Source organism: Trachemys scripta, chromosome 7 (genome assembly GCF_013100865.1).
Source record: "Trachemys scripta elegans isolate TJP31775 chromosome 7, CAS_Tse_1.0, whole genome shotgun sequence".
Lineage (NCBI taxonomy): Eukaryota > Metazoa > Chordata > Testudines > Emydidae > Trachemys > Trachemys scripta.
Window position 1 is genome coordinate 3,711,672 of NC_048304.1, and position 26,779 is coordinate 3,738,450.

Sequence of the window (26,779 nt, forward strand, 5' to 3'; positions counted from 1 at the left end):
CAGTACTTCTGTTAGTCTCAAAGGTGCCACAGGACCCTCTGTTGCTTTTTACAGATTCAGACTAACACGGCTACCCCTCTGATATGTTTATTAAGTGACTAGTCAAGTTCTTTTCTAAAACAGTGTGGTATTTCTCTAGACTCCACCATTCTATAAGACACTAACCAACCCCTTCTTAATCTGAGTATTCAAAAGACTTGAGTTGTGTGCAAGCCTGTGTGGTGCATAGGGGAAAAAGTCATAAGACTGGATGTACTGTGAAATAGTAGGTAACTATGTTCCTGTTAAATTAATGTCCACCAAACGCAAACTGTAGGTCGACTTCTACTCCAATTAGAGTTTTGCCACTGGCGTCAACAGAAGCAGGATCAAGCCCAAAATGTAAGTAATAATTTTAAAAAAATCCAACCCTTCTCCATTATGGATTAAAAGAACCTTGTAAGCAAGAACTGAATCTCAGACAATCAAGTGTTATCTTCCTAAGCCTGCAGAAAGACAGCTCTACTGTCCCTGCTGCTAACTTTGCCAAGCAACAGCACTGTCTATTTTAAAAGACCCAGGCCAGTTTCACTACTACTGTTCTTAAAACCTGTGTGATTCACATCAGTTTCATACTGCTACTGTTGCATGGGAAAGCAATGAACAGCAGCACAAGGTGGGCACTATGGGATAAAAGGGCCCAAGCAACTAAAGCCAAGGGAAGGGTAGAGTAGCAGAGACCTTCCCCATTGAGAACGGAGGGCAAAAAGAAGGCTCCTGCTCCTCTCAGTAGCTAGTGGATGGGGTGAAGCTTCAGAATAACCACCAGCCGATATGAAAGATGGAGACCTGATGCATAGTCAGCACCTTGACAGAAGTCCCAGAAGCAAAAGTGGAAGAGGGCTGGGCTTCACCCAGGCCCCCAACCATCTACCCTTGCGATGATCTTTTATATACAGCTCTGGCAAGCAGGTTTAATGCTCCAGCTAGAAATACCTGCATTCTGTGCTTCTGCATTTTTTACCATAGAAAGAGTTGCAGTTCCATAGGTGGCGACTCTGTGGGTGCTGGAGCACCCATGGGGAAAAAATGATGGGGGCTGAGCACCCACCATCATCCTCCCATCAGCTTCCCCCTCTCCCAACCCCCTCCTGCCCACCAGTGGGCTCCACGCATCAGAGTCTCCACCTCCCTCCCCGTGCCTCCCGCCTGCTGCAATCAGCCATTTCGCACATACAGGAGGCGGGGGGGAGGAGCGAGGACGTGGCGCACTTAGGGGAGGGGGCAGGAAGAGGCGGGTGCAGGTAGAGCGGGGGGCAGGAAGAGGCAGGACGGGGCTGCGGCATTGAAGGAAGGGGTGGAGTGGGGGCAGGGCCTGGGGCAGGACCTGCAGTCGAGCACCCCCCAGCACAATGAAAAGTCGGCGCCTGTGTGTACTTCCTTGGGTGAAACTAAATATTCTCTCCCTATAAACAGAAGCCAGAATAATTATCTAATTTTGACATTATTGCAAAAAAATGTTCAACCTCCTCATAAAATGTGCATTAAAAAACATTGCCTTTCGATAAGTTCTTTACTTTATGCACATTCAGCTAGTACAGTCTCACATCCGGCCTCATTCAGATTTCATCTCCCATCAGACAAAGCTCAAGGGAAAAGATGTAATGTCAAAATGGCTTTGATCTATGACAGAGAAAAATTGGCTGATTAGTTTCAGCAATAGATACAGTTTTCAAAGTTAATGTAAACTTTACAAAATGTATTCAAGTTCAGCTAAGGAGCCATTACTATTGTCTTAAGAGTCTCTTCATTTCTATGACTTGTTTTTACCATTTAAAAAAAAAATAATCCATGCCAACGTGATCTCTACCACTCTGTAATGCTAAAACAAGGTCTATGCACTGTAAAAAGCCTGATGTGACTGTCATTGTTTTTAAAACACAAAAATGCAGTTTTCTTCCTCCTCCTCCCCACATCTCCAGAAATACGTATGTAATAAAAGCCCAGTTTCTTGCCAATTGTTATTAGTTTTGTTACTGAAAACTGTAATTAGACATGCTTCATTGACTCATACATGAATCCTATTATGATTTTATTATTATTCCTCCTGAATGTTGATGAACATGACTGTTACAAATTCTAAGGGATTTTCTTTATACCTTATTAAACTACATGTGACACAAGTCAGTTAAATACTGTCCACCTTCCAAATAAACTATTTTAGCTAGAAAAATGTAAATCTACAATACGTAGGAAATAATCCCCAAAAATAAGTGAATCCAACATAGCTATTGCTTCCTTTGTGTTTTCACTATATATAATTTAAAATAAATAAAACATGACACTATGAATGCAACTTTAGTATAGATGAGAGCTCACCATTTTAAGTAAATTTAATCAGAGAAATTTCACTGAGAAAAACAAACCAGTAAACAAAAGTTATTTTCATTAGTAGGAAGAGAAACTAATAAGGGTTATGAAAACCTTACTTCTTTAAATTCCAAAAAACAACTCCTCCTCTCCTGACCTTTAGAGAGCTCACGATTTGTATGTATGCACAATAAAATAATTTCAAAGCAAATTCATTGAATGCAGCCAACTTTGAAATGGCAGATAATTTTAATCAGATTTGTCCACTGTTAATCTGTTTTAGCCAATGCCTAGCCACAATTTAAATATCATAAAGAGAAGCATGGCAGAACTGTTTAAGAAAAAATCCACAACACTACAATAAAAGCATCTTGAAATATTTTCTGTCAGTCCAGAGGTCAAAGAGTCCTGGGTGCAAGAGCAAATTCTCCATCTCCCCAGGCATGTGGTAAAGGTTATGCAATTGGGCTTCAGAGAGAGGGTGATGACTGGCAAGCACACTTCTGCCAGCTGAGTAACGGAGCAGGGACTGGCCTCAGAGGAAGCTGTTCTCTCTCCTTTGCAGCAAGAAGACTAACATTAAAACTATGTGTATTTGGACAGCTGCAAAGTGTAGTCAGTAGCCCATTCCACAGTGAAACCACATTGAGACTTTCTGTTGCAATGCTAGACATTACAGTCCATGTTTGTCTGTCTGCGAGTTACAGAGCTAAGAAGAAATAACACAATGTCTCAATCAGACTACCTACAAGTAGTTTTGAATGGTAAAAATGCTGGTTGCAAAGATGAGAATAAGGAGGCTCAAAATCAAGTATGAGCTAGTCTTAGCTGCAATCAACTGTCATAGAAAGAATGTACCCTCAGGTTTGGGAAGACAGAGGGGTACTCCACAAAAATTAAGCATTATCTTTGGCAATGAGCATCAGCAGACAACTTTTCAACCACTCAAATGCAATGCCAAAACAAAATTGATTACCTAGAATAAACTTCTTTTATATCTGGATAACATGTAACCTTAGTGCTTGTTTTTTAAAGCAAAGTGCAAACAGTAAATTCCCACATTATTGGTATTATTGATATTCCATAACAAGACATAAAAAGGAAGGAAATAATGTGGAAAGTGACAAGATCTCCATCTGAGAGATTCAGAAAGTGTGTGCTCCCTTCATTATCTAAGACCTTTCAGCTATGTGAGAATGAGGCTCTAATATACCTGAAAATGTTAGCAAGATGGACAGAGGGTAAAATACAATTAACTTTAAAGCACTGATAAGGCTCAATGGGGGTGACGTGGATTCTTGTATGAAAAACAGGAATGTGGCTGAAGCAATGATGCCTCAGTATGAATGCATGTGTCTGTACGGGGCTAACCTCTAGACATTTTTTGGCCTACGATTGACTGAAAGTACTCTTTTGTCAAATAATGCACTTTAATCTGAGAACATTAGTTCAAATGATTTCTAGATTACATGGTTCTAAACCTATAACTTATTTGCCTCTACAATACATAGGAGATTAATTCTACAGAACCACTTATCCCTTCAGAATAGCCTTGAGGAAAGCATAAAAGTAATCGTTTAAACTACATAAAGTTGTAGCTATATATTTCTCACAAAATTCAATTTTATATATTGTATGTTTCCTTCGGCTAGCAATTTTCACTAGTGTGTGATTTTTATTTTTAAAACTACTGTAGTTTGGCCCAATTTAAATCATGAAGCCGGGTGAAATAAAGGCATTTTACAAAACATTCAGCCAATTACAGTGTAAAATAAAGATAGATGAAAGCCCTTATTTTCTGAACTGTACCCTTACCTGTCCTACAGTTGATCTTAAAATACAAAATCTTTCTTCATTCATACTTGCCTTTAAGATGGTACCAAAAAAAACCTGGAAAGGGGTATTTCTATGAACAGGTTCAATAGAAGGAAAGTAGATATGTCTCTGTACTCCACTAACAACTTCTATGAATGGTGTGGAGAAAGTGAATAAGGAAGTGTTATTTACTCCTTCACATAACATAAGAACCAGGGTCACCCAATGAAATTAACAGGCAGCAGGTTTAACACACACAAAAGGAAGTACTTCTTCACATACCACAGAGACAACCTGTGGAACTGGTTGCCATTGGATGCTGTGAAGGCCAAAACTATAACTGGGTTCAAAAAAGAATTAGATAAATGTATGGAGGATAGGTCCATCAATGGCTATTAGCCAAAATGGTCAGCAATGCCACCCCATGCTCTGCATCCTTAGCCTCTGACTGATCACTTGATAATTGTCCTGTTCTGTTCATTCCCTCTGAAGCATCTGCCATTAGCCACTGTCCGAAGACAGGATACTGGGATAAATGGATCATTGGTCTGACCCAGTATGGCCATTTTTATGTTCTATTGACATCAATGGTTGCTGAGTGTGTGTATCTGAAGGTAGAATTTGGCCACACGGTCTACTTAGGGCTTGTGAAATGATGTAAAAGTTAATGATCAAGTGATCTCTCTCCTGGCATCCATCTCCACCCTCTGACAAACAGAGGCTAGGGACACCATTCCTTACCCATCCTGGCTAATAGCCATTAATGGACTTAACCTCCATGAATTTATCTAGTTCTCTTTTAAACCCTGTTATATTCCTAGCCTTCACAACCTCCTCAGGCAAGGAGTTCCACAGGTTGACTGTGCGCTGAGTGAAGAGCCTCCTTTTATTTGCTTTAAACCTGCTGCCCATTAATTTCACTTGGTGGCCCCTAGTTCTTATATTATGGGAACAAGTAAATAACTTTTCCTTATTCACTTTCTCCACACCACTCATGATTTTATATACCTCTATCATATCCCCCCTTAGTAAAAGACAGCCTGTAACTGAAGCAAGATCTCCAACACAACAGTGCAGATTACTACCATTAGTTCATTGGCCTATAATTTGTGTCTAGTGAAGGCACAAATAGTTGTAATAGTATGTATTATTTGTATTATAGTAGGGTCAAGAGGCCACAAATGGGTAAATGTTCCATTGTGCTAGTCACTGTACTGTCAGATAGTAAAAGACATGTCCCAAAGCACTTAGTCTTCCGCTCCAATCCTGAATGGACTGATGCACGTGCTTAATTTTAAATTTTTGTGTTTGCAAGATTGGGATCTAACATTTTAAAAGACCTTTTGGAATTAGCTATGTAAATCCTATAAAAATTTGCTTTTATAAATAACAAAAAATAATCTGTGTGCTATGATGACCCCTGATTAATAATGTCAGATCAGACTCCCCCTACACAAAGATTTTTAAAATAAATGAACAGGAGAGGGTTTTGTTCTCTTGTAGTATTTTAGCCTGAAGGGGAAAGCTTCCCATACCAAACATGCACATGATCACTTCAGGAAGCAAATTCAACTTGAAAACACACAAACTCATGTGTGCCTACCCACAACAGGTCAGAGGGGGATAGCACTTAAACTCTCTTTACTCCTAGTATGGGGAACGATCAGTCTTTCCCTCCCCAGATACCTAGGGGTTCTCCACTGTAGATTACTCCCGAGCAGTATCCCTAATGGGAGGCTAGAGCTTCAGAGTCAAGTCTATTATGGATGACAATACTGTGAAGCCACATTTAGCATCAGGAGCAGAGTCCCAGTGAGGGCATAGTGTTCTGCAAAGGTATGCACAGATGCCCATGTGGCTGCTCTGTAGATTTCCAGGGTGGGGACATCCTTGAAGAAGGCCATCAAAGAGAAAACTGATCTCCTGGAGTGCGTATGGATTCCAGATGGAGGTACTACCTTGCAAACACGATAGCAGTGTTTGATACAGTTCAAGACCCACTTAGAGAGTCTCTGGGCTGATACTGCTGCGCCTTTAGACCTATCCACAATGGAAAGGAAAAGCCTTTGCCAAAGGAATGAGCTTTGAGGAGTCAATCACGATCCCTTGAAGCGTAGGTGTGTAACGAGAGAATTTGCTTTAGATTTACTGAGATACTTTGCAGCACCCTGATAGAGGCTTGCAGGAAAAAACCTCAGAGGGGATTTAAAACACCATAAAATTCACATAATTAAGGTGGTGACAATATCAAGACACTTTGATTTGCATAAAACAGCAATTAGTTCTAAAATTTAGGCTTTAAATAGGTATAAATTAATGATAGTTTAAAACTAGAGAAACCAACATGGCAGATCAAAATAGCAGAGACAGGGATAATGTAGTTTAAATTTAGAGTGGAAAATTTCAGAAGGTTCCAGGAAGTTAGAGGGAGGAGCTCTGCTATCTAAAACTAGGAATGACATAATAGGAAAGATCTAGAATTATGCTAATATCTGGAAGCTGATTGGCTGACATGAGCTGACCTTCAGAGAGCAACCAGTACATAAGCCCAACAGCTAGAAGGCAGAGTATAGTGTATCTGGGGTTCCTGGAAGAACAGAACAGCAAGACACACAGGAAAGAAAATGCTGCCTGGAAAGGAAAGGAGGAGGAAAGCAGCAGCAAAAACAGAATTTTCCTGAGAGTAGCAGCAGAACTCTGAGGTTACCTTGGCAACAGCCTTCAGAGCAGCCACCTGCCAGCAGTTACCTACCAGCAGCTACCTGCCAGCAGCAATCGCTGCTACATCTGCAGCCTAAAGGAGCAGTAGCAGGAAGACCAGGGCTGTGGAAACCACCCTCCTGAACCATAGACAGATCAGAAGGACCAATAAGACAATACAGAGGGAATTTGGGTGCAAGTATAAATCTGATCTTTCTACCTATTATTTAGAAGCCTATGGGTCCATCTGAAAATAAAGCTGAATGCCCATGTCTTGAGTGAGATCTCTCCTACCCATCCTGTGACCGCTCGGCCAGTGTTCACAAAACATTAAATGTTAGATATAAAATGTTTAGTCTTAGTCTTATTGTTAAATAAATGCTTTCTTTTTAATCTGTGGATATGATGATGGTTCCTTGTGCGTGTGTATCAGGGGTGGGCAAACTTTTTGGCCTGAGGGCCACATCGGGTTTTGTAAATTGTATGGAGGGCCGGCCCCCACCTCTTATCTGCCCCATCCAACCCCGGGACCCCGCCCCATCCACACACCCCGCTCCCTGACCGCCCCAGGACCTCCGCCACCCCAGCCGACCCCTCCTCTCATTCCTGATGCCCCCCGGACCCCTGCCCCATCCAACCACCCCTTCTCCCTGTCCCCTGACTGCCCTGAAATCCCTGCCCCTGACTGCTCCCTGCCGCCCCATCCAACCACTCTCCTTCCTGACTGCCCCCCCAGACCTCTGCCCCCATTCAACCCCCTGTCTGCCCGCCCACGACCCCTATCCACACACCCCCTGACCACCATCCCGAACTCCCCTGCCCTCTATCCAACACCCCCCGCTCCCTTACCATGCTGCCTGGAGCACCAGTGGCTGGCAGTGCTACAGCTGCGCCGCCCGGCTCAAGCCGGGCCACGCCGCCACCACGCAGCACAGAGACCAGGTCAGAGCCGCTCTGGAGCTGCGCTGCCCCAGGAGCTCACAGTCCCGCCTCCCAGAGCATTGTGCCAGCAGTGGAGCGAGTGAGCTGAGGCTGCGGGGAAGGGGGAACAGTGCGGGAGGGGCTGGGACTAGCCTCCTGGGCCAGGAGCTCGGGGGCCAGGCAGGACGGTCCCGCAGGCCGTAGTTTGCTCACCTCTGGTGTACATAGGGGCCGCTTATACTACATTGTATTAAGTACAGGGTTAAATTGTAACACTAAGATTAAAAGCCTTTGTGTCTCAAGGATCTTTATATGCATGTTACGGAGAATACAGTAGTTTCAATGTATCTGTTAGGTATTTTATGCAGTCTGTGTCTTTTATTTTGCTGCAACACTTTACTGTATAATTCCTAAATATAATTCTATTGTGTTGTATTAAACCCCATGTATCTTTTCTTTCTTTATTAAACTTTTTTTTATTATTTCTGTTAAATAAATAATTATTTTGTTTTTGAAGAATTTCTGCTTGTGTGTGTCAAGCCTGGAGGGGAAGGCTGTATCCGTCTCCTTTCATGGGTTAGCAAGACTAGCTTGCTCTGGGGAACGCTCTGCAAGTCAGAGGCAAGCCCCGTGGTAACACCCTGTCAATTCCTTTCGGGCGGGCCACAATCTTGTTACCCTATTGTTAAATTAGAAGCGCTAACATAGACTAACATAATTGGCAGACTTGTGCTCAAGGCGCTAAGAGCCCCATGCAAATTTGTAGGTAACATAATTGAGGTCTAAATTTTAAGGTAACAAGTGAGCCGCTACTATGGAAAGGACTGTGGAGACTACTTTGGGAGCCGATGATAACCTAAAGAGGATTACTCAGTACTGGTAGTGGTCCTGTCCTAGGATAAATCTGAGGAACTGTCTGTGGGATGGTAAGATTGAAATAATCATCCTGGAGGGCAAGGGCCAAGAACTAATCTCCCTATTCCAAAACTGGAATAATTGCTGTTAGAGTGACCATCATGAATTTTTGAGCCTTGACACACTTGTTGAGTGTTTTGAGGTCCAGTATGGGTCTCCAACCTCCCCTTTTTTGGGGATATCAAGAAGTAACAAGAGTAAAACCTTTGCCTCATAAATGCTGAGGTACTGGTTCTATGGCTCCTACACAGAGGAGATCATCCATCTCTTGTCACAACAGACTCTTGTGATAAGGGTCCCTAAAGAGACAGGGAAGGGTGTTGAGGGTGGGAGGGAGATGAAGTGAATTGAATACCCATTGCAGATGATTTCTAAACCCATTTGTCAGATGTTATCCATTCCTATTTGCTGCAGAACAGAGCAAGGAATGCAAAGGGTTGATCAGCATCAGATGGTGTTGAAGGGCATGGTCCGTCGGCGCCCTGACCAATCAGTCAAAACTGGTGCTTTGAAGTGGATGGTTGGGAAGAAGAAAGCTGTGTGTCAAATGGCTTGCACTTTGAGAACCTGGACTTTTTCCTTTGAGGCTCATAAAAGCACTGAGTTGGGTAGTATGCCGTATGAGATTTAAGTGAAGGCTGAGAACTGTATTTTCTCTTCTGTCCAGGTGTGGAAATCCCTAATGACTGAAGATTCTTTGAGTGTGTGGAGAGATGCATTCCGTCTTCTCCGCAAACAACCTGGTGCATTCAAAAAGAAGGTCCTCTACAGTTGCTTGTACTTCCTTGGGGAAGCCTGATAAATGTAGCCAAGAGGCCTGCCGCATCACAACAGCTGTGAAGATGGATCGCGCCGCTGTATTAGTTACATCGAGTGCTGACTGAAGTGCCATCTTGGCCACCAGTTGCCCTGGACTGAGAATGGCCCTAAACTGATCTTTGTGTGATTCTGGAAGTTGATCAATAAACAAATTGAGTTTGGAGTAATTGAAGTAGTCATATTTTGCTGTTAGGGCCCAGTAATTCGTGATACGGAACTGTAGTGTGGCAGATGAATAAGCCTCTCCCCCAAATAGGTCAAGGTGTTTTCAATCCCTATCATAAGGGATGGACTTCACCTGATGTTGCGACCTCTGGAGTTCACCACATCCACAATGATCAAATTAGGGGGTGGATGGGAAAAAAGCAATTCTGTATCCTTGGCTGGAACGTAGTATTTCTGATCAATCCGTTTACAAGTTGGCAGGGCCAATACAAGGGTCTGCCATCTAAGCGTGGCTGGATCCAAGAGAGCCTCGATGATGGGGAGGGCTACTTTGGATGAGGAAGAGGAATGAAAAATGTCCAACAGCTTATGTTGTGACTCTTTTACCTTCTCTATAGGTCATTGCAGAGTGTCTGCCACCCACTTTGCTAAGTCTTGAAAGAGATTAAAATTGTCTGCTAGAGATGGCAGAGGGGGCATCAGTACCTCATCTGGTGAGGAAGACAAGATGTTGGTTTGTGGTGTGACCTCTTCCTCAAGGTCATCCTCCTGTTCCTCCCTCACCTCTTCAGGAAGCTCAGAGGCTCAGGATACGAAGGCTGAGGAAGGGCGCCTCATTGGTTCATGGTAGGCCACACTAGATGTTCAGGAGGCATAATGTCTATACACCTCCCACAGGTCCCAGTACAGCCTGGGATGGCGGGAAGGATCCCGGTGGCTAGCACCATGGTTGTCCATACCAGGGTGATGGAAAGCCAGATGGACAGTACAGCTGTGGAGGCCCAGATTGGTAATGGGGACTATAAAGTGCATGGAAGGAGCGATGGGAGACAAGCTCTTCCTGCTCGCTGTCCAACTCTCCACTGAAGAATGGAGGTGCATGATATAGAATCTCGAGCTCAGAGTAAACTCCGGTACCAAGTAGAGGAGACTCAGGTTCCTCAGATAATGTGAGGTCTTTCAAGTATCTGAACTCCTGTGGTGCTGTGGAGATCGGTACCAGTGGTGGCTGCTGGTGCTCGGCCAACGGTACCAACGGGGTCGGTGACATAGGCCAGGCTAAAAGCTAAAAAGCTGTTTGGCATACCACTGATGGTACTGAAGCTGTTGCCCATACTGAGGGAGCCTTCCCCAAGGCATGGTCTGTGTCCTTCTCTCTCCCAGTTGGTACTGTTGCTTTGGGTCTTAAGGCATATCAATATTTTCGATTGGAACGGTACCATGCGAACTCTGGGTACCGCATTTGGACAGTTTTGGAGCCACTGGTAGCAATGATATTAAACATGCCAGGGATCTTTTTCAGCTGGTTCTGGGCTCGCTCTGGGGACTCACTGCTCTTTTTGAAGCCTTATGTGAGTGGCTCATGGCTATCTTCTTAGCTTCACCACCTTTAGATGTAGAGGGCTGTGGTGAAGACTCCCATCATCTGGGTAAATCTTGGTACGGGTCTGAAGGTGGTTGGAGAGCTGCTTCCATTAGGAGTTTAAGCCTCAGCTCTCTATCCTTTCAAGACTATAGCTTCAGCTGTTGACAAAAAACACACCTCTGGGGAATGTGGTTTTCCCAAAGACAATAGACACAATAGGAATGTCTGCAGATTACAGGGATGGCCTCTTTACAGGAGAAGCACCTCTTAAACCCTGTAAAAAGCAACAGAGAGTCCTATGGCACCTTTAAGACTAACAGATGTATTGGAGCAGAAGCTTTCGTGGGTGAATACCCACTTCGTGTTAGTCTTAAAGGTGCCACAGGACTCTCTGTTGCTTTTTACAGATCCAGACTAACACAGCTACCCCTCTGATCTTAAACCCTGGTGAACTGGAAATACCTTGCACTGGGGTAGTTCCCAGACAAAGGGGAGGAAGTAAACAAAGGTTTTTTAAGAAAAAAAAATCAAAGGAAACTCTAAAACTAACAAAGAAAAGATTAGTAACAACAGTTTGAACAACAGGGTTAACGATACAATGAACAGACTGCTAATAGCTCTGTCTCTAGCCAGGGTGGTTGAGAAGGAAGTGAGAGGGGTTCACCCTCACACTAGTGAGCCTTGAGACAGACTGGGGGGAGGGACAGTACATGTGCAGGCCAAATGGACACTGCTACCAAAGTTCTCTAATCAGCAGCGCAGGGATGCAAGCACACCTAAAGTGAAGCACCCACAGGGACATTACTCAAAGTAAAAACATACTATTTCTTTATCACATTAACAATCTACTGTGCAATCTAGTCCCCCTTTGAACTAATATGTACAAATGGAAGCCCATCACTTAAGCCGCAAACAAAATACCTCCTAATTTTAGCAAGAAAATTCCAATAATAGAGAATTTGCAGCCCATCTGTTTGTGTGCTTCAGGTCCTTCACAAACTACCTTGTATCCAGCCTTTAAAGTTTCAGACTGTATGAAAGATAAGAAGGTTAACAGTCATCTACCTTCCTGACCACAAGGAAGAAAAAAAAATCACCACAGGATACAGCCAGAAGCCGCCTCATAAAAAGGTGATACTTAAAGTATTACTGCATACTTAAAAGAAATTAAAAGCTAACATTTTCAAAGGCTAAAATTAGAAATACTTATTAGTGATTTGTGTTTTAGAATATCTTCTAAAAAAATAAGAAATTCACAGAGTTAAGTAATCTTAACTGTAAAATTTCCTAATAGCCTTTGTACTCTTTGGTGGTAAAGTGCTCTAATCTCTAGTTCTTATTTGGCAGAATGTGGTCAGTGGGAGTTTTATTTGAGTAAGGACTGCAGGATCAAACTCTTAGCTTTCACATTGCATGAGGAGGACTATTTTTCTTTCAGCTGAGAGTCTGATCCTGTAAAGTGCAGAATGTCTCCTACTGGAGCTGAACACCCTCAACTCCCAAATGCTACAATGAGAGTGGAAGGCATTTAGCACCTAAGGCTATGTCTACACTACGGGGAGGGGATCGATTTCAGATATGCAAATTCAGCTACGGGAATAGCGTAGATGAATTTGACATATCTGACCCGACTTATCCCGCTGTAAGGACAGTGGCAAATCGACCGCCGCGGCTCCCCCGGCGACGGCGCTTACTCCTACCTGGGCTGGTGGAGTACACGCGTTGATTCAGGGATCGATTATCGCGTCCCGATGAGACGCGATAAATCGATCCCCGAGAGATCGATTTTCTACCGCCGATTCGGGCAGGTAGTGAAGACCAGCCCTTATAGGAATGGGAGTTAAGTATGCATCTTGAATACACCTCTAAATGTCATCCTGAAGTTAGCATGTAAGTGGTTAAAATAAGGTTGTAAATATCTATTTAAGATTTACTACAATTTAATCATCAATTTAAATTATTTCAGAATCCTTAGCACATTTTAATACATCAACATGAAGTTGAAGTACTGCTCTCATTTAAAATTAGAATTTCTCCCTTTATGTATTTTTGCATTACAAAAAGTTTACTGCTTACTAATTTCGTTCTCTTTTACTATGACTCCAGGCTATGAAATACTTATCATATTCTAGAAAAAAATTAATTCAGTTACCCATATCACTAAAATATGTTTATATAAAAAGTTGTCTCGGATAATTTAAAAAAAGTGAGCTGCAGTACTGTGTTGAACAGAACTTTCAATGAAAACCATGTTCAGGCAACAGTAGCTCTTCCCCCTCCCCTTACCCCCTTAAGATTTGCCTTTTCAATGTGATCTATCAGACAATTTAGATCAAAGAAATCCAGGCCAGGCCTGGTTAATAGTTGAAATTGCTTTTTTCTTTTTAATCGTCTGTACAAGTAAAGATTGGCAATTAACCACATTTTATTGCATTCACCAGGTAACAACACTAATTCCCAAAGGAAATGCAAAGTTAACTAATTTGTGTGCAAAAAGATATATACATAACTGTATGTCACTTTAACATTACAATTCTTACAAACTATTAATTAAAGAAAACGTGGAGTAAACGTTTCTAGGTTCTTAATAGCAATCTAAATGTTTCTAATGTACATTTGTATGAACAATTTTTTTAATAAGTCAGTTCTGCAGTAAGACACAACCAGACTGGTAGATGTGTACAGGAGTCAAACTTGAGAAGTGCCTCAATCAAAGCTACTGCAAGGTTTAGAGTTCTTTAATATGTATTTTCTATAATGCACGTTTATCAGTAATATTTAGTTATATACAATATTTTATATGTATACACACACACACACTGAACGTAAGGGAAAGCACCAATGCTCAGCCCATTTGGAGCAGACACAAGCCTTTGATAGTACTGGAATAGGAAAATGCACACTTGCCATCAACAATTACTACACTTGTAGAAATCTGCTTTAGGGAGCAGGTAATCATTATTGTTGCCTGTGACTGGGTGCTGACCAGGACCTGCTGAGCCAGCCCTCTGTCACTCAAGCTCCAATTAAGGGAAGTGAACTGGAGCTGACTAGAGAACCTGGGCCTAATTGGCAGAGGCAGAGCAACTGCCAGCTTGATTAGCCTAGGGTTATACACAGACTCAGAAGAAGGAAGCAAAGGGGAGGGGGAGAAACCAGAGAGTCGAAGAAGAGGGGTAGTTCTCCCCTCCTGGCTGCAAGAAAGAGAAGACTGGAACCCCCAGTGGTGTGTGTTGAGAGGTGGTGGGTTTGCACTGTGTAAATAAACTGCACCGGGGTGGTGACTGCTGAGGTAGAAGGTCTCTAAGTGATTTTTGGAGCACAGCAGAGGCAGGACCAAGGGGGGGCCCTGCTACACCGCTGTGCAACAGCTTTGCAGTTGAGGAGGGGAATTCCAATGCTGGGACAAGCCTAATTGTTATCTTAGTTCCCTGCTGTAACTAGCATGAAATCACTTTAAAGCTATGGTCAAAAGCAGGGACTTCGTATTAGCTATCAATGTCATATTATTCCTGTGTCATTAATGCCCATTTAATGCAGACATATATAAACTTCATTATATCAAAACTAATGATCTCTTAACTTGAAAAATGGTTGAGTAGATGCAAATTATGTTCCTTCAAAGGTCATGCCACCAGTTTTCATCCATCATTTCTTAGGGCTGTTATGATTCAAGTTCACTTTATTGCAAATGGGAGCAAAACCTCAGGTGGTATAAGTTGTCATACATCCACTGCCAATTTACACCAACCAAGGATCTGCCCATGACCCTTATTTCATGACAAGCGGTAAATTTCTGTGCATAAATTACATAGCCTATCAGTAATAAAGATTAATAAAATATATAAACAATCAAGGTAAAAATATTCATAAAATTCAGTGAATCTTTAATTGTGCCCATGTGGAATGTTCAATATCTTTAGTTAAGAGACAATTTACAGCCACTAATTGCAATTTACTCACATATTTAAATGTTTGGTTTAGATATATGCACATTCTTATTTCATGGTCAAACATACCTCAAGTACTTCATAAGAGACCTCTCAAGAAATTGATTATTCATATAACATTTGATACAAATATTTTATTTCCCAACTGAGAGTTTGAGTACTTGTTATGCCTCCTATAAAGGAGCCAGATGCATTATTTTGGACTTTTATAAAGATGTTAGTAGCTTTGGACCCTAAAGGGGACATAGAACCAGTGCACAGGAAATACTGTAATGAACTCTGGGTGAGAGTGAAAGAGATATAGTCCTATAGTTGCTGGCCTACTGAAAGCATAAGGCGCCTTTCTGCTAGTGCCAGTTAAATGGCTTCTTCTGTTGCTCAAACAGTAGAGAAATCCTCCCCTCCCCCCGCAGTACATTTGTTCAACTTGTAATTGTGTTCAGTGTCTATAAAATATTGTTGAGGTCGCTGGTTGCCCCAAAGTTTTCCAGTGTATGTTTCATGAAGTATTATACTGTGGAAAATATTTTGGAGGAAGTAGTTCTACAACAGGTGGTATCTTCTCAGAAAAATACAATACTAGAAATGGCTTATGTTTTGACTGCTATTGATATCCTGGTCATACAGTCCCAAAACACACTGTAGAATCTCAGACTCTAGGCCTTATAACAAGAGACTACACTCAACTGATATAATGGAATGCTCCTGTGTACTATGTATCTTATTTATTTAAAGTTGGCTTTATGATCTGAATAGTCAACTTACATAGCAGATTTATTTAAGCATATGGTTGTAGATGGTTTCCTTTTATGCATTTATGGTTGTTACCAAAAATCTAAAACTTTTAAGTTGGAAAAAATATGAACACTTCAGAGGTAAATAAAAATATAGCATATGGAGCCAACTCTTTTTTCTATTTGTTTATTTTAAAAAAATTCTATCCATATCTCTAACATTGAAAAAAAATTAAAATCTTCTCCAAAATAAACTCATCCATTCCTATGAAGTGAAAAAGTACTAAAATGCACTTTTTTGTCCAAAGTTAGTGAAAGTACCAAGCTAACACAGAACTCCTTAATCAGCTTTCATGTACTACTCCTGTCTGAACACCTGAACATCCAATATGAAGTATGTTCCTTATTTTAAATCTAGCAGTTGGCATCTTATCTACTAAATGCAGAGATAATGCTGACTTTCACTATAAAGCTACAAACTTTTTTTTTGTAACCATCCCACAATATACAGCTTAATTGTTTAAAATACAATTGTCAAGGACACTACATTGTGCCAGTTCAGTACTGAGAAAATATAATAATGTATTGAACTATCAAATTCCTAGCTACACAGGACTCTCACTAAACAAAACATAAATCTCACATGGAAATATTAGTTAGTACTATCTTTTTATAACTGAACCAAAAATATCAGCTGATGACCTAGATTTAACAGCACTAAACAGATAAATAAATAAAAAGCAATCCAATAGTCAACATAAAATTTCACATAGGTGAGAGTTTTCATGTGATTTATTCTAGACTGTGCTTATGAGCATATTTTGTGCAGCTGCACCCAATCACTACAGGCTTTACCACAGCGAAGTCTGACAATGTTGATTATACTGCTTGCTAGTTCCTTATTGACTAGAGATGTGCTCAAACACCAACCTTCTGAATTTACTTTTTACTATCTCTTCCACTGAGTAACCTGAAAATGTCTGTGTAATGAAGAAAATTTGCCATTCTTAAATAGTATTTATTACAGCCTTAAATATTTAAATAATTAGTATTTATTACAAGTCTTAAATATTTAATAATGAAACATGCACTAAAAAGAAACTTAGAGCCTGAAATCATTAGATGTCCCAGAACAAGAAATAAAAAGAAACATACATTACTCTGTGTGATTTCAAAGTTCCCTTACATAGGGAGTTAGTTGCTTTGTTACTGTATATTAATTAGATATGTGATGTATCCACTGGATGCCAAATAATGTAGATTAAGCATCTAAAAAACTGTGCATTTGAAACCCAGATATTAGGGGGCGGAGGGCGACAAGACTCAAGCAGCAGAAGGAAGAAATGTTTGGGAGGATAAGCAACAAGATGAAATCTGGCCACACTTGAAATCTGAGTGACCATTTTAATTTTTTTTGTAAATTATTCCAGTCATGTTTCCAAATCAGTTCAAGTACAGGGAATCATCACGATTCATAGTAACAGAACACTAACTTCTAATCATTGTATTGCAAACTGAAATTCCAAATTTATCCCTTGCAAGCAATTTAACATTTTTAAAGTGCCTTTACCGTTCTTCAGTCAGTTTTCAGCCTAAGCAAAAATCAGCTGAGAATTATCATTTACATTAATTTAGATCTCAATCCAGCAAAACAGTTAAGCTTGTACTTAACTTTCAGCACCAGCAATTTTTCCAGGATCAATCTTTTAGAAAATAAGACGTGAGATGTCCCAAGGAACCTTTGGATGTGATAGTCTATGTTTTGGTTTCATGATGGCAAATAACCTATCCTGAAGCTGTTGGGGAGTCACAGGATTAGAAACTCAAGATTCACCTGTGATTTACAGTAGTTATTCTATTTAGCAAAAATAAATGTATATTTATCTCTCCTGTTTCTCCAGATTTGATGCGTCCCTGAAAAATGTAGTGGCAACCAAACATATCTTCCCATAGCTGCTGCCACTTATATGAAAGCAAGTGCTGTTTTGGGCACACTACTTAATGCTAAGTTTATATATTGCTCATTGGTAATTGCTTTTCGGTGTATACAACTACAAAGAGAATGTTTACCAGCCGGAATAGCAGAATGAGGGCTAGTGAAGCATGTGTTACTATTTATTCAGGTGTATTTATGCCCATTTTTAGATTCAAGACATTTTTTCCCCTTTTTCATGACTTAATACTATGTGGTTACACTTCTTTCCTTTAGATTTAATTTTTGTAATAAAGATACCTAGCCTAAACAAGGGCTGCTAAGCATCCTGCCTGCCTTTGACTCTGCTCTGGAAATGATATGGAAACTTGAAACAGGATGGGAGGCAGAAGGAAAGGAAAATCATTGGCAAGGGGTTTGGAATAGAGGGGGAGAGCCACAATAGGTCTTTCTTGTACTGTAGAACAGACATAATCTTCCCCCCATTGAAATGAATTATGAAACTCTCAATGGTGCAAGAACAGACCCAAAATAGTGTCAGCCATTGTATCTATTCATTATGCAAGCCTACTTTTTGTACTATATTTGGCCAAATACAATGAAATCATCTTATAGTAAAGGGGTTCCCCACTTTTCCCAACGCTATTTCTCTATAAGTAGAGTTTCACTAAAAAAGCAAGGGTCTGCTTGGCAAAATATCTCCTCCAAGAAAGTGACAGCAGGACCTCTCTTCACCTTCATGTAGTTTTTTTTTAATTTTAAGCACAGATTCGGATCTCTCGTTTTTCCTAGATCAGTTTTACTTGCTCTTGGCTTTATGACTTTCGGTTTTCTTAGGCAGCAGCACAGCCTGGATGTTGGGCAGAACCCCCTTGAGCAATCGTGACTTTCCCCAGTAGTTTGTTGAGCTCCTCGTCGTTACGGATGGCGAGCTGCAGTTTCAGGAGACTTCTAATAGTTGTAAGGGCAGTTACTGGGGCTATACCTTCACAACAAGCAGGGAGCAGCAAAGCTGACTCAACTCTTTCAGCACACACACACACACACACACACACACACACCCCCCAAGAGCAGCTATAAACTAGACCACGAACCAGGGATTCCTCCTTTCATTGGATCACAGCAACTTCTCTTCTTTGGCTGAGTAGAGGAAGATTCCAATGAAATTTTATGTCAAAAGTTAACTGATAATTGTTACATTTCTAGAGTTTTAGCCCACTGATATCCACTTTTAATGGAGCGGAACAGCACTATAAGTGGAGTTTATGCTCACATGAGGAGGATTGAAAGTCCACTGCAATGTACTCAATCAGTTTGGAACTCTTCCGCTATTCCACTATAAACAGAGTGTAAATGAGTGCACTAATTCAACAGCCTGTGCACCAGGGAATACTCTCCAGCCACAGCATTCCAGTCCTCTTATCTTCAAGGCTTCTGTTTATTTCTTCAACAAAAGAAGCTATCCTTTTTCACTTAACCCAGAGGCTCCTGCAAAAGACTATCTATTCACTCCAGGGTTACATTCTGCAAGCCATCTGATTGGGGCTGCTCTACAGACCCCATCCACCAGGAACTCTTACATGAGCCTTCCTGCTACTTTCAGGATTACACTCAATCCACCTTTGATGTGCAAATTACATATGAGCTGGGTGGGTTCTTTCCCTTGACACAAGAACTCCTGAAAGAGCTTTCAAACTCTCTGCACCTCTCCAGCTCAACTGAACTATTTGCTATCTTTTATGAGGACCGGGTAATCTTCTAGCTATTTCCTGATGCCTGTCCTCACAGCGTCACCTGGAAAGCAGATGTCACTGATGAAACTAGGCCCAATTCCCTTTAAAGGGCCAGCCAACCTGTGACACAGAGTTGTGCTAGAACTAAGTTCACTATAAGCAGCTTTTGCATCACTTGCAACTTTCAAATCTTGATAGAAAAATCAGCTCGGTATTAAAGACTTATTATCCTTAATAGGGAAAGTGCTGAACATAATAGTCCTATCATGCAGTATATTTGTCTCTCTCTATTTATGTTTGTGGAATTATGTAACAGTAAAAATAATGTACTATGTAACTTTAGGAAAATTCAAAAATAAATAAATTATTGTTAGTCAATTCTCCAGGATTGTACCCTTAGGATACATCATGTTTCAATGTGTAAAAACAGTAGCAAATGGTGCAAAAACATGAGTAATGTGTGATCTCATCAAAAATATAAGATAAACCCACACCTAGTTTGCGCTGAGTGGGTTTTTTAAAGAAAGCTCATATTATATAATTTAATGTTCACACTAAAAAGAGTACACATTGAGCAATAAACAAGAAGGATCCATGAAAAACAAATCATGCCAAGCAAACTTTGTCAAAGAAGGTGATCAAGTTATCAGTAAGGTAGAGAACGAGACAAGATGAACATAACTGAGACTGTAATGTAGCTTTTGACAGTTCCTCTTCGAATTTAGAAAACTAAAAGTGAAATAGAAAATAGACAATCCTGTTACAAATTTGTAAAAGCGACTACAAAAATTCTGAAACTATGCCAAAGGTCTGTATATGACACCTCATATGACACCTTCAGATTCTGTTGTCAAACTGTGTGCTAGGTGTAATGAATGTCAGGCCTAACTAGGCCAAAAGGATATAAGGAGGATCTCCTCCATCTCCCTCCCACTCACTCTCTCTCTCTCACCCGGTCAGTCTCATGTGGAATAAGGTGACCTCTAAGCATAGCTACTGGATCAGGTCCCACACACAACTTAGGCAGTCAAACTAACTTATGAATTGCACTGGGGCATAGGCAGGAGACAAGCACCCAGTGAAACGGCAGTGCATATGCTCAGAGACAGAAACACAGGCACAGAGAACTTTTATTGCAAAACCTGAGGTGCCAAGAAACTAGATGTGCCTACAGAATTAGGCTGAAGCCAACGGGGAGTTTTGTGGATCATAATGGTGCTAAAAGGGGACTTAGCATCCTAAGTACCTTTGTAAATTCCACCCTATGTGTTCATAGTGCCAACACAACGGGGCCCTAGTCTAGTTGGGGACCCCTGATGTTACTGTACCTATAGAGGTCCCGTTGGGGGTGGGGGTGGGGGGGGAGAAGGTGTTCCCGCAAGCCTGCCCACATCTGAAGGCTCCTCTCCCAGCCTCAGGGAGGAGCCATGAGCCCATGGCTCAAATTGGTGCTACTGTAATACAAGAAGTTAAGAGACTAAAATGGCTACAAAACTGAGTTTTTTAAGAAATAGGCAAATTTAAGTGCAAGTTTAATTTCCTTGACTACACAACTGCAAACTTCAGAAAAAAATCTATTTAATGAGTGTACAGAAAAGGATCTGGGTGAGAGATGACAAACTGAATATGAATTTCCTACACAAAACAGCTGCAAAAAAAAAAAAAAAAAGGGCAAATCCTGTCATGTACATACAAGGTTATCACTTACAAGACAGAAGGATAATCCTGCTCTACGCAAAAGGTTATACTAGATGACCCGGGTAGTCTTTTCCAGCCCTATCTTCTAAATTTCTTATTTTCACTTAGCAAAATGCATCATAATTCCAACTAAGTGCTCCCGGGTGCGGTATAGTGAATTAAAGGAACAGGTATGAATGGAAAATATTCAAACAAAAGTGACAATGTATTTGCTGAATATTTAAAATGCTTACAAAGTATACTTTTCATTTCCTCAATAACATAAATTAAACAGTAGGCATGCAAAATATATTAACTATAGCATTAATAAAGTCAGTGGAGATTAGAAGCATGTTTTCCAAGGACAGCAAAAGTAAGTCATTTGTCTTCCACTACGCGTTTAGATTCATGTTCTTTGCTCAATGCATTGGGAGTTATGTATGTAAATCCTTACACAGATGTGAGGAGACAAACTTGTAGCCTTTATACTTACACAGAAAGCAGAAACATCTGAAGAACAGACTCTGCCTACAACTCAAACAATCATCCACTTAAAACAACCTCTGTGTAAAATTACCAATTAAAAAATTGCATTATAAAACATGTTTTAAGGAGAGTTTGTAAAGGGATTTAATTAGATTTCACATCAAAACTTCCACACACTGAAACAGTAACAGCTAATGTTGGCTGAATCTAACAACATTCCAAGAAGAGACCTGTCTAACTAACATTAGCTGCGATCCTCCCATGGAAAAAAGAGCTACCCCCATTGAAAGAAGCAACAAATAAAGCTTTCACACTAAGTGGCAGAATTGACAAGTGAACTAAATTCAGCTTTTATGAGAACTCCAAACCTACCATTCAAATGAAAAAAAAAAACAACCCACAATGTCTATATGGAATTTCTTTTCAGCACATAGAATGTAACTTTTAAAGATCAGAATACTGCTCAACTGTCATTCAAAGAAGATCTAAACCACTTCCGAATATCTTAAAATGCATTGGAGGGGAATATAAAAACACGTTATGAAATCAAGGGAACTGTTATGTGTTGGACATAGACATCTTGCCCAAGGGATAAAAGGTGAAGTACTTAATGCAAGTTTTCTATTAGGCATTTCAATGATTCAATTTTAAATTAAATGGCCAAGATCCTACCACAGAGAAATAATATTCTGGAATGTCTTATTTAAATCATCGACATCAGCTATTTGAAAATAAATTACTAAGAAATCTGCCTACAGGCAGAGCACATTGTGTGCAATTATTCTTTCAAGTGAACTTTATAGATACATGCTTAAGAATGTTGCAATTTAAGATTTTTAATTATATTACATGCTATATCTAATTGTCCAAAGAGTTATACCGAAGACTTCTTTTCTCCATCCAGTAACTGACTTTAAAATGTTACACACACCCTGTTAACTGTTATTTAAACTAATCCCATCATAAAACCAAGGTCAAAATGACCAAAATGATTTTGCTAACTGATTTTTCCATCTAAGTTCTTCTGAGTTTCATATTAATTTCCTAATGGGGTTGTTAATAATTTACAAAGGACAGAAATTAAATTTGTACTCCAGAGAAACATATCCTCCTTATTAAAAAAAAAAAAAAAAAAACTATACACTATTGCTACCGATATTTTCGAGCTGTCACTCAGTCCACCCACTACAGACTTTTCCCCATTCAATTCTGTAGTTCCTATTTAAGGAGCTATGTCAAAGCTGATGGATGAGTTAAGGTGTATAAAGCACTCTGAAGATGTAAAGCGCTATTCTTTTATACCCACGTTTTAATTTAAGCAACTAGACCAAGATGAAGAGATTCTGCTGGACTCTCAATACTGCACCTAGGTGGAGGGGTTGGATTATTGTTTTTAATTGGATCCTCCCCCCCCCACAGAGGACAATCTAGAAAAATAATCGCCTGGGTGCTGCAGAAACACCAACACTTCCGCAGTCCCCGTGGCAATACACCCTACTCCGGGGGCCAGGGTCAGTCAGCGAGGCTCCCGCGGAGACGTTTTCCCGCGCGATGCTGAAAAGCCGTTGGAAAACGGCCACTCCCGTTTCCCGCGGACTGTTCCGTAACGGCCACGGGGCGGGGGCGGGGCGCGCCTCGCGGGAAAGCGGCCCGCCCACCAGCGCTTGCTCCAGCCCGCCAAGGGCAGGCGGCTGCGGAGCAGGGAGCCAGGGGTTCCCCCTCTCAGCACAGCGCGCTGCGGGAGGGTGGCGAGAGTCCGGGAGGAGCCGCGGAGACCGCCAGAGCCGCGCGCCCTGCCCCTCCGCCCTTGGGGGCGCCAGCGCGCGCCTGCCCCCGCCCCAGCGCTTCCCACCCTGCCCGCACCGGAGCGTCCCCGACTCCTCCTTCCCATCGCCCTCCCCCGCCCCCACCCTGAGCCGCTCCGGCCGCTGAGGAGAAGGGACTGGGAGGGGGAAACAAAATGGAGACTTACACTCCGACTGCTATTGCGCGTGCGTCAAGCCGGGATGGGAGCGGGGCGCGCCGGCGCCCTGACGTCACGCACCCGGGACTGGCTCGGGGAAAGGCGTGAGGCTGGCGCGGATTCCCGCCACGCGGACAGAAGCGGCCAGCGCGCATGCGTGTGGCGGCCTTTCTTCTGAGGCGGGGTGGCCGGCCCCGCTCTCTTCCCTGAGGGGCTGGGCGCGCTGACAGGGCGGTTCATGGGCAGTAATCACGGGGCAGGGTGGGATGGTGCGTGGTGCCCGACCCTCGTGCTGCAGCCCCTAGGAGGGGCCTGAGGCCTCCAGGAATCCCGTCAGGCGATGAAACCCCAGGGCTGTGCCCCAGCAGCTTGGGCAGCCCTACGCCGACCCCAGCCCAGAGGACAGTGTCACTGACACAGCCAGCAGGAGCCATGCAGGCGGCCATGGACTCCAACACTGTCCCCCACTGAGCCCCTCCTGGTGCAGACATGCCATCCCCTGTGTAACCAACACAGATACCAAGAGCCTAGCGTGCTCCTACAGACACCAGTGACGGCCACCACAGAGGCCAACGCTGGCCCTCAGCGACACCAGACACTCCCGCTGTCACCCTCCCCGCTGCATACAGTGGCAAGCCAGTGTCATGCCTCTGGTACCAACACCAATGTCAATGCCTCTCTCTTCTATATTCTATTCTGTGGAGAAGGTAAATACAGAAGTGTTATTTAGTCTTCCTAACACAAGAACTAAGGGGTACCAAATGAAATTAACATGCAGCAGGTTTAAAACAAATAAGTATTTTTTTCACACAAGGCAGTGTCAATCTGTGGAACTCCTTGCCAGAGGATTTTGTGAAGGCCAAAATCATAACAGGTTTCAAAAAAGAACTAGATAAATTCATGGAGGATAGGTCCATCAGTGGCTATTAGCCAGGATGGGCAGGGATGGTGTCCCTAGCCTCTGTTTGCCAGAACCTGGGAATGGGTGACCGGATGGATCACTTGATGGTTACCTGTTCTGTTAATGCAGAGGGAATGATCTGGCACTGGCCACTGTCAGAAGACAGGATACTGGACTAGATGGACCTTTGATCTGACCCAGTATGATTTCAGAAAACTATCCACACTGATTCCAAGATCTTTCTTGAGAGGTAACATCTAATTTCAAAGCCATCATTTTGTATGTATAGTTGGGATTATGTTTTCCAATGTGCATTACTTTGCATTTATGAACATTTAATTTCACCCGCCATTTTGTTACAAAGGGATCTCAGAAAAACTGGGTAACTCTTCAGAGTCTGTTTTGTGCTTGACTAGTTTAAGAAATTCTAGATTATCTGCAACCTTTCCCCCCTCACTGTTCACCCTCTTCTCCAGATAATTTGTGAATAAATTGAACAGCACGGGTTCCAGTCCAGATGTTTGGGGGACCTGCTTATGTATCTTTCTTCACCTGAAACCTATTAATTCCATCCTTTGTTTCCTATCTTTTAACCAGTTACTGATCTATCAGAGGTTTCAGAGTAGTAGCCTTGTTAGTCTGTATCCGCAAAAAGAATAGGAGTACTTGTGGCACCTTAGAGACTAACAAATTTACTATAGCATAAGCTTTTTTGGGCTACAGCTCACTTCATCGAATGCATGTAGTGGAAAATACAGAAGGAAGATTACACACACACACACAAACAATGGGTGGTACCATACACATTATAAGGAGAGTGATCAGTTAAGGTGAGGACCGTCCCTCTTATCCCATGACTCCTTACCAGGGCTGGCTCTAACTTTTTTGCCGCCCCAAGCAGCAAAAAAAAGCGCCCCCTGCCGAGCGCTGCCGAACAGCCCCCGCCAAGCGCCGCACCGCCGAACAGCCCCTACCCCCTGCTGAGCGCCACGCCGCCGAACACCTCCGCCCCCCGCCGAGCGCTGCACTGCTGAAGCTCCCCTGCGCGAGCACCGCCAAACACCCCCCGCAGAGCGCCACCGAACACCCCCCACCGAGCGCCGTGCTGCTGAACCCCTCCCTGCAGAGCGCCATGCTACCGAACACCCTCCACTGAGTGCTGCGCCACTGGAACCACCCCCCGCCCCGCCGAGCGCTTCGCCACACTGCCCCCTGCCACCCCAAGATTGGCCGCCTCTTACCAGGTGCCGCCCCAAGCACGTGCTTGGTTGCCTGGTGCCTGGAGCGGGTCCTGCTCCTTACTTTGCTTAAGAGACTTTGGTGTGGGAGCTTATCAAAGGCTTTCTGAAAGTCCAAGTACACAATATTCAGTGGATCACCCGGTGATACTGTGTGATTGAAGTGATTATGAATATAATTAATATTGCCACTGTTAGACAATTGCAACAAATTGTGTACAAAGTATATTATGTAAGGACTGTCAATGGAAAATTATTTGCTAAATAAGATTATCCTGTTTAAATCCATGTATCATTTTGTATCTGAAGTTATGAATATTGGCTATATACTTGTATTACCATTGTGTTTGTTCCCATGCTAACACCCATAAGGTAGTTTACATCCAGTCTAGCCTGCACATTGTGAATGGACTTTTCAGGCTTGATTGCCTATTAAAGACACAAAATTCTCACAATGGACCATAGAAGAAACTCATCTGGCCAGTAAGTCTTCCTATGGACGGCATAGCATGAATATGGCCAATGGCTGCCGCGCCCCCCGTGAGTCAGCAAGCCCTATAAGGACATGTGATATGCTCATGTGACCCTGGACTCCATCTTGTGCCAGTAACTTTCCACAGACAGGAGCTGTAAGCTTTGTTTGGGACAGTAAAATTCCAATCACATGGCAGAGGATATAAAAGACCCTTGAACCATCTCCATGTTGCCTATTTCCTGATCTGATTCTCTGGACTGCAGATTTACAACTAAAATGGAGCATATCGGACTATGGACTGAGAACCCTCCAGTCTTTTAGAAATTACCAGAAACTTTACAAGCCAGCAATCTATAACATCACTTCTACAAACCTAATATAAGAACATTGCCATTATTGTATGTATATGACCTATTAACCATTTTAACACACTTTTCTTTTAATAGTAAACCTTTAGATTTTAGTTACTAACGGATTGGCAGCAGTGTGATTATGGATAAGATCTGAGTTATATTTTGACATGGCTAAGAGGCTGATCTCTTGGGATTAGAAGGACCCTATATTTGATGAAATTGGTTTTCAATAACCACTCATTATAAAGTCTAGTGTCTGGGTGAAATAAGGGCTGGAATGCCTAAG

General features: G+C 42.2%; 1 protein-coding gene across 3 annotated transcripts in view; it reads right to left on the bottom strand.

Moving 5' to 3' along the window:
• FHIT (fragile histidine triad diadenosine triphosphatase) overlaps positions 1-23,593 on the bottom strand; it is a 1,015,388-nt gene extending 991,795 nt beyond the window's left edge. Inside the window, exon 1 of one of the 3 annotated variants that reach the window (XM_034776975.1) lies at positions 23,536-23,593. The gene's annotated coding sequence lies outside the window, so the exon portion shown is untranslated. The remainder of the gene's footprint in view (positions 1-23,535) is intronic. The other 2 variants (XM_034776974.1, XM_034776972.1) reach the window with 2 other exon arrangements.
• Positions 23,594-26,779: the final 3,186 nt, after the last annotated feature.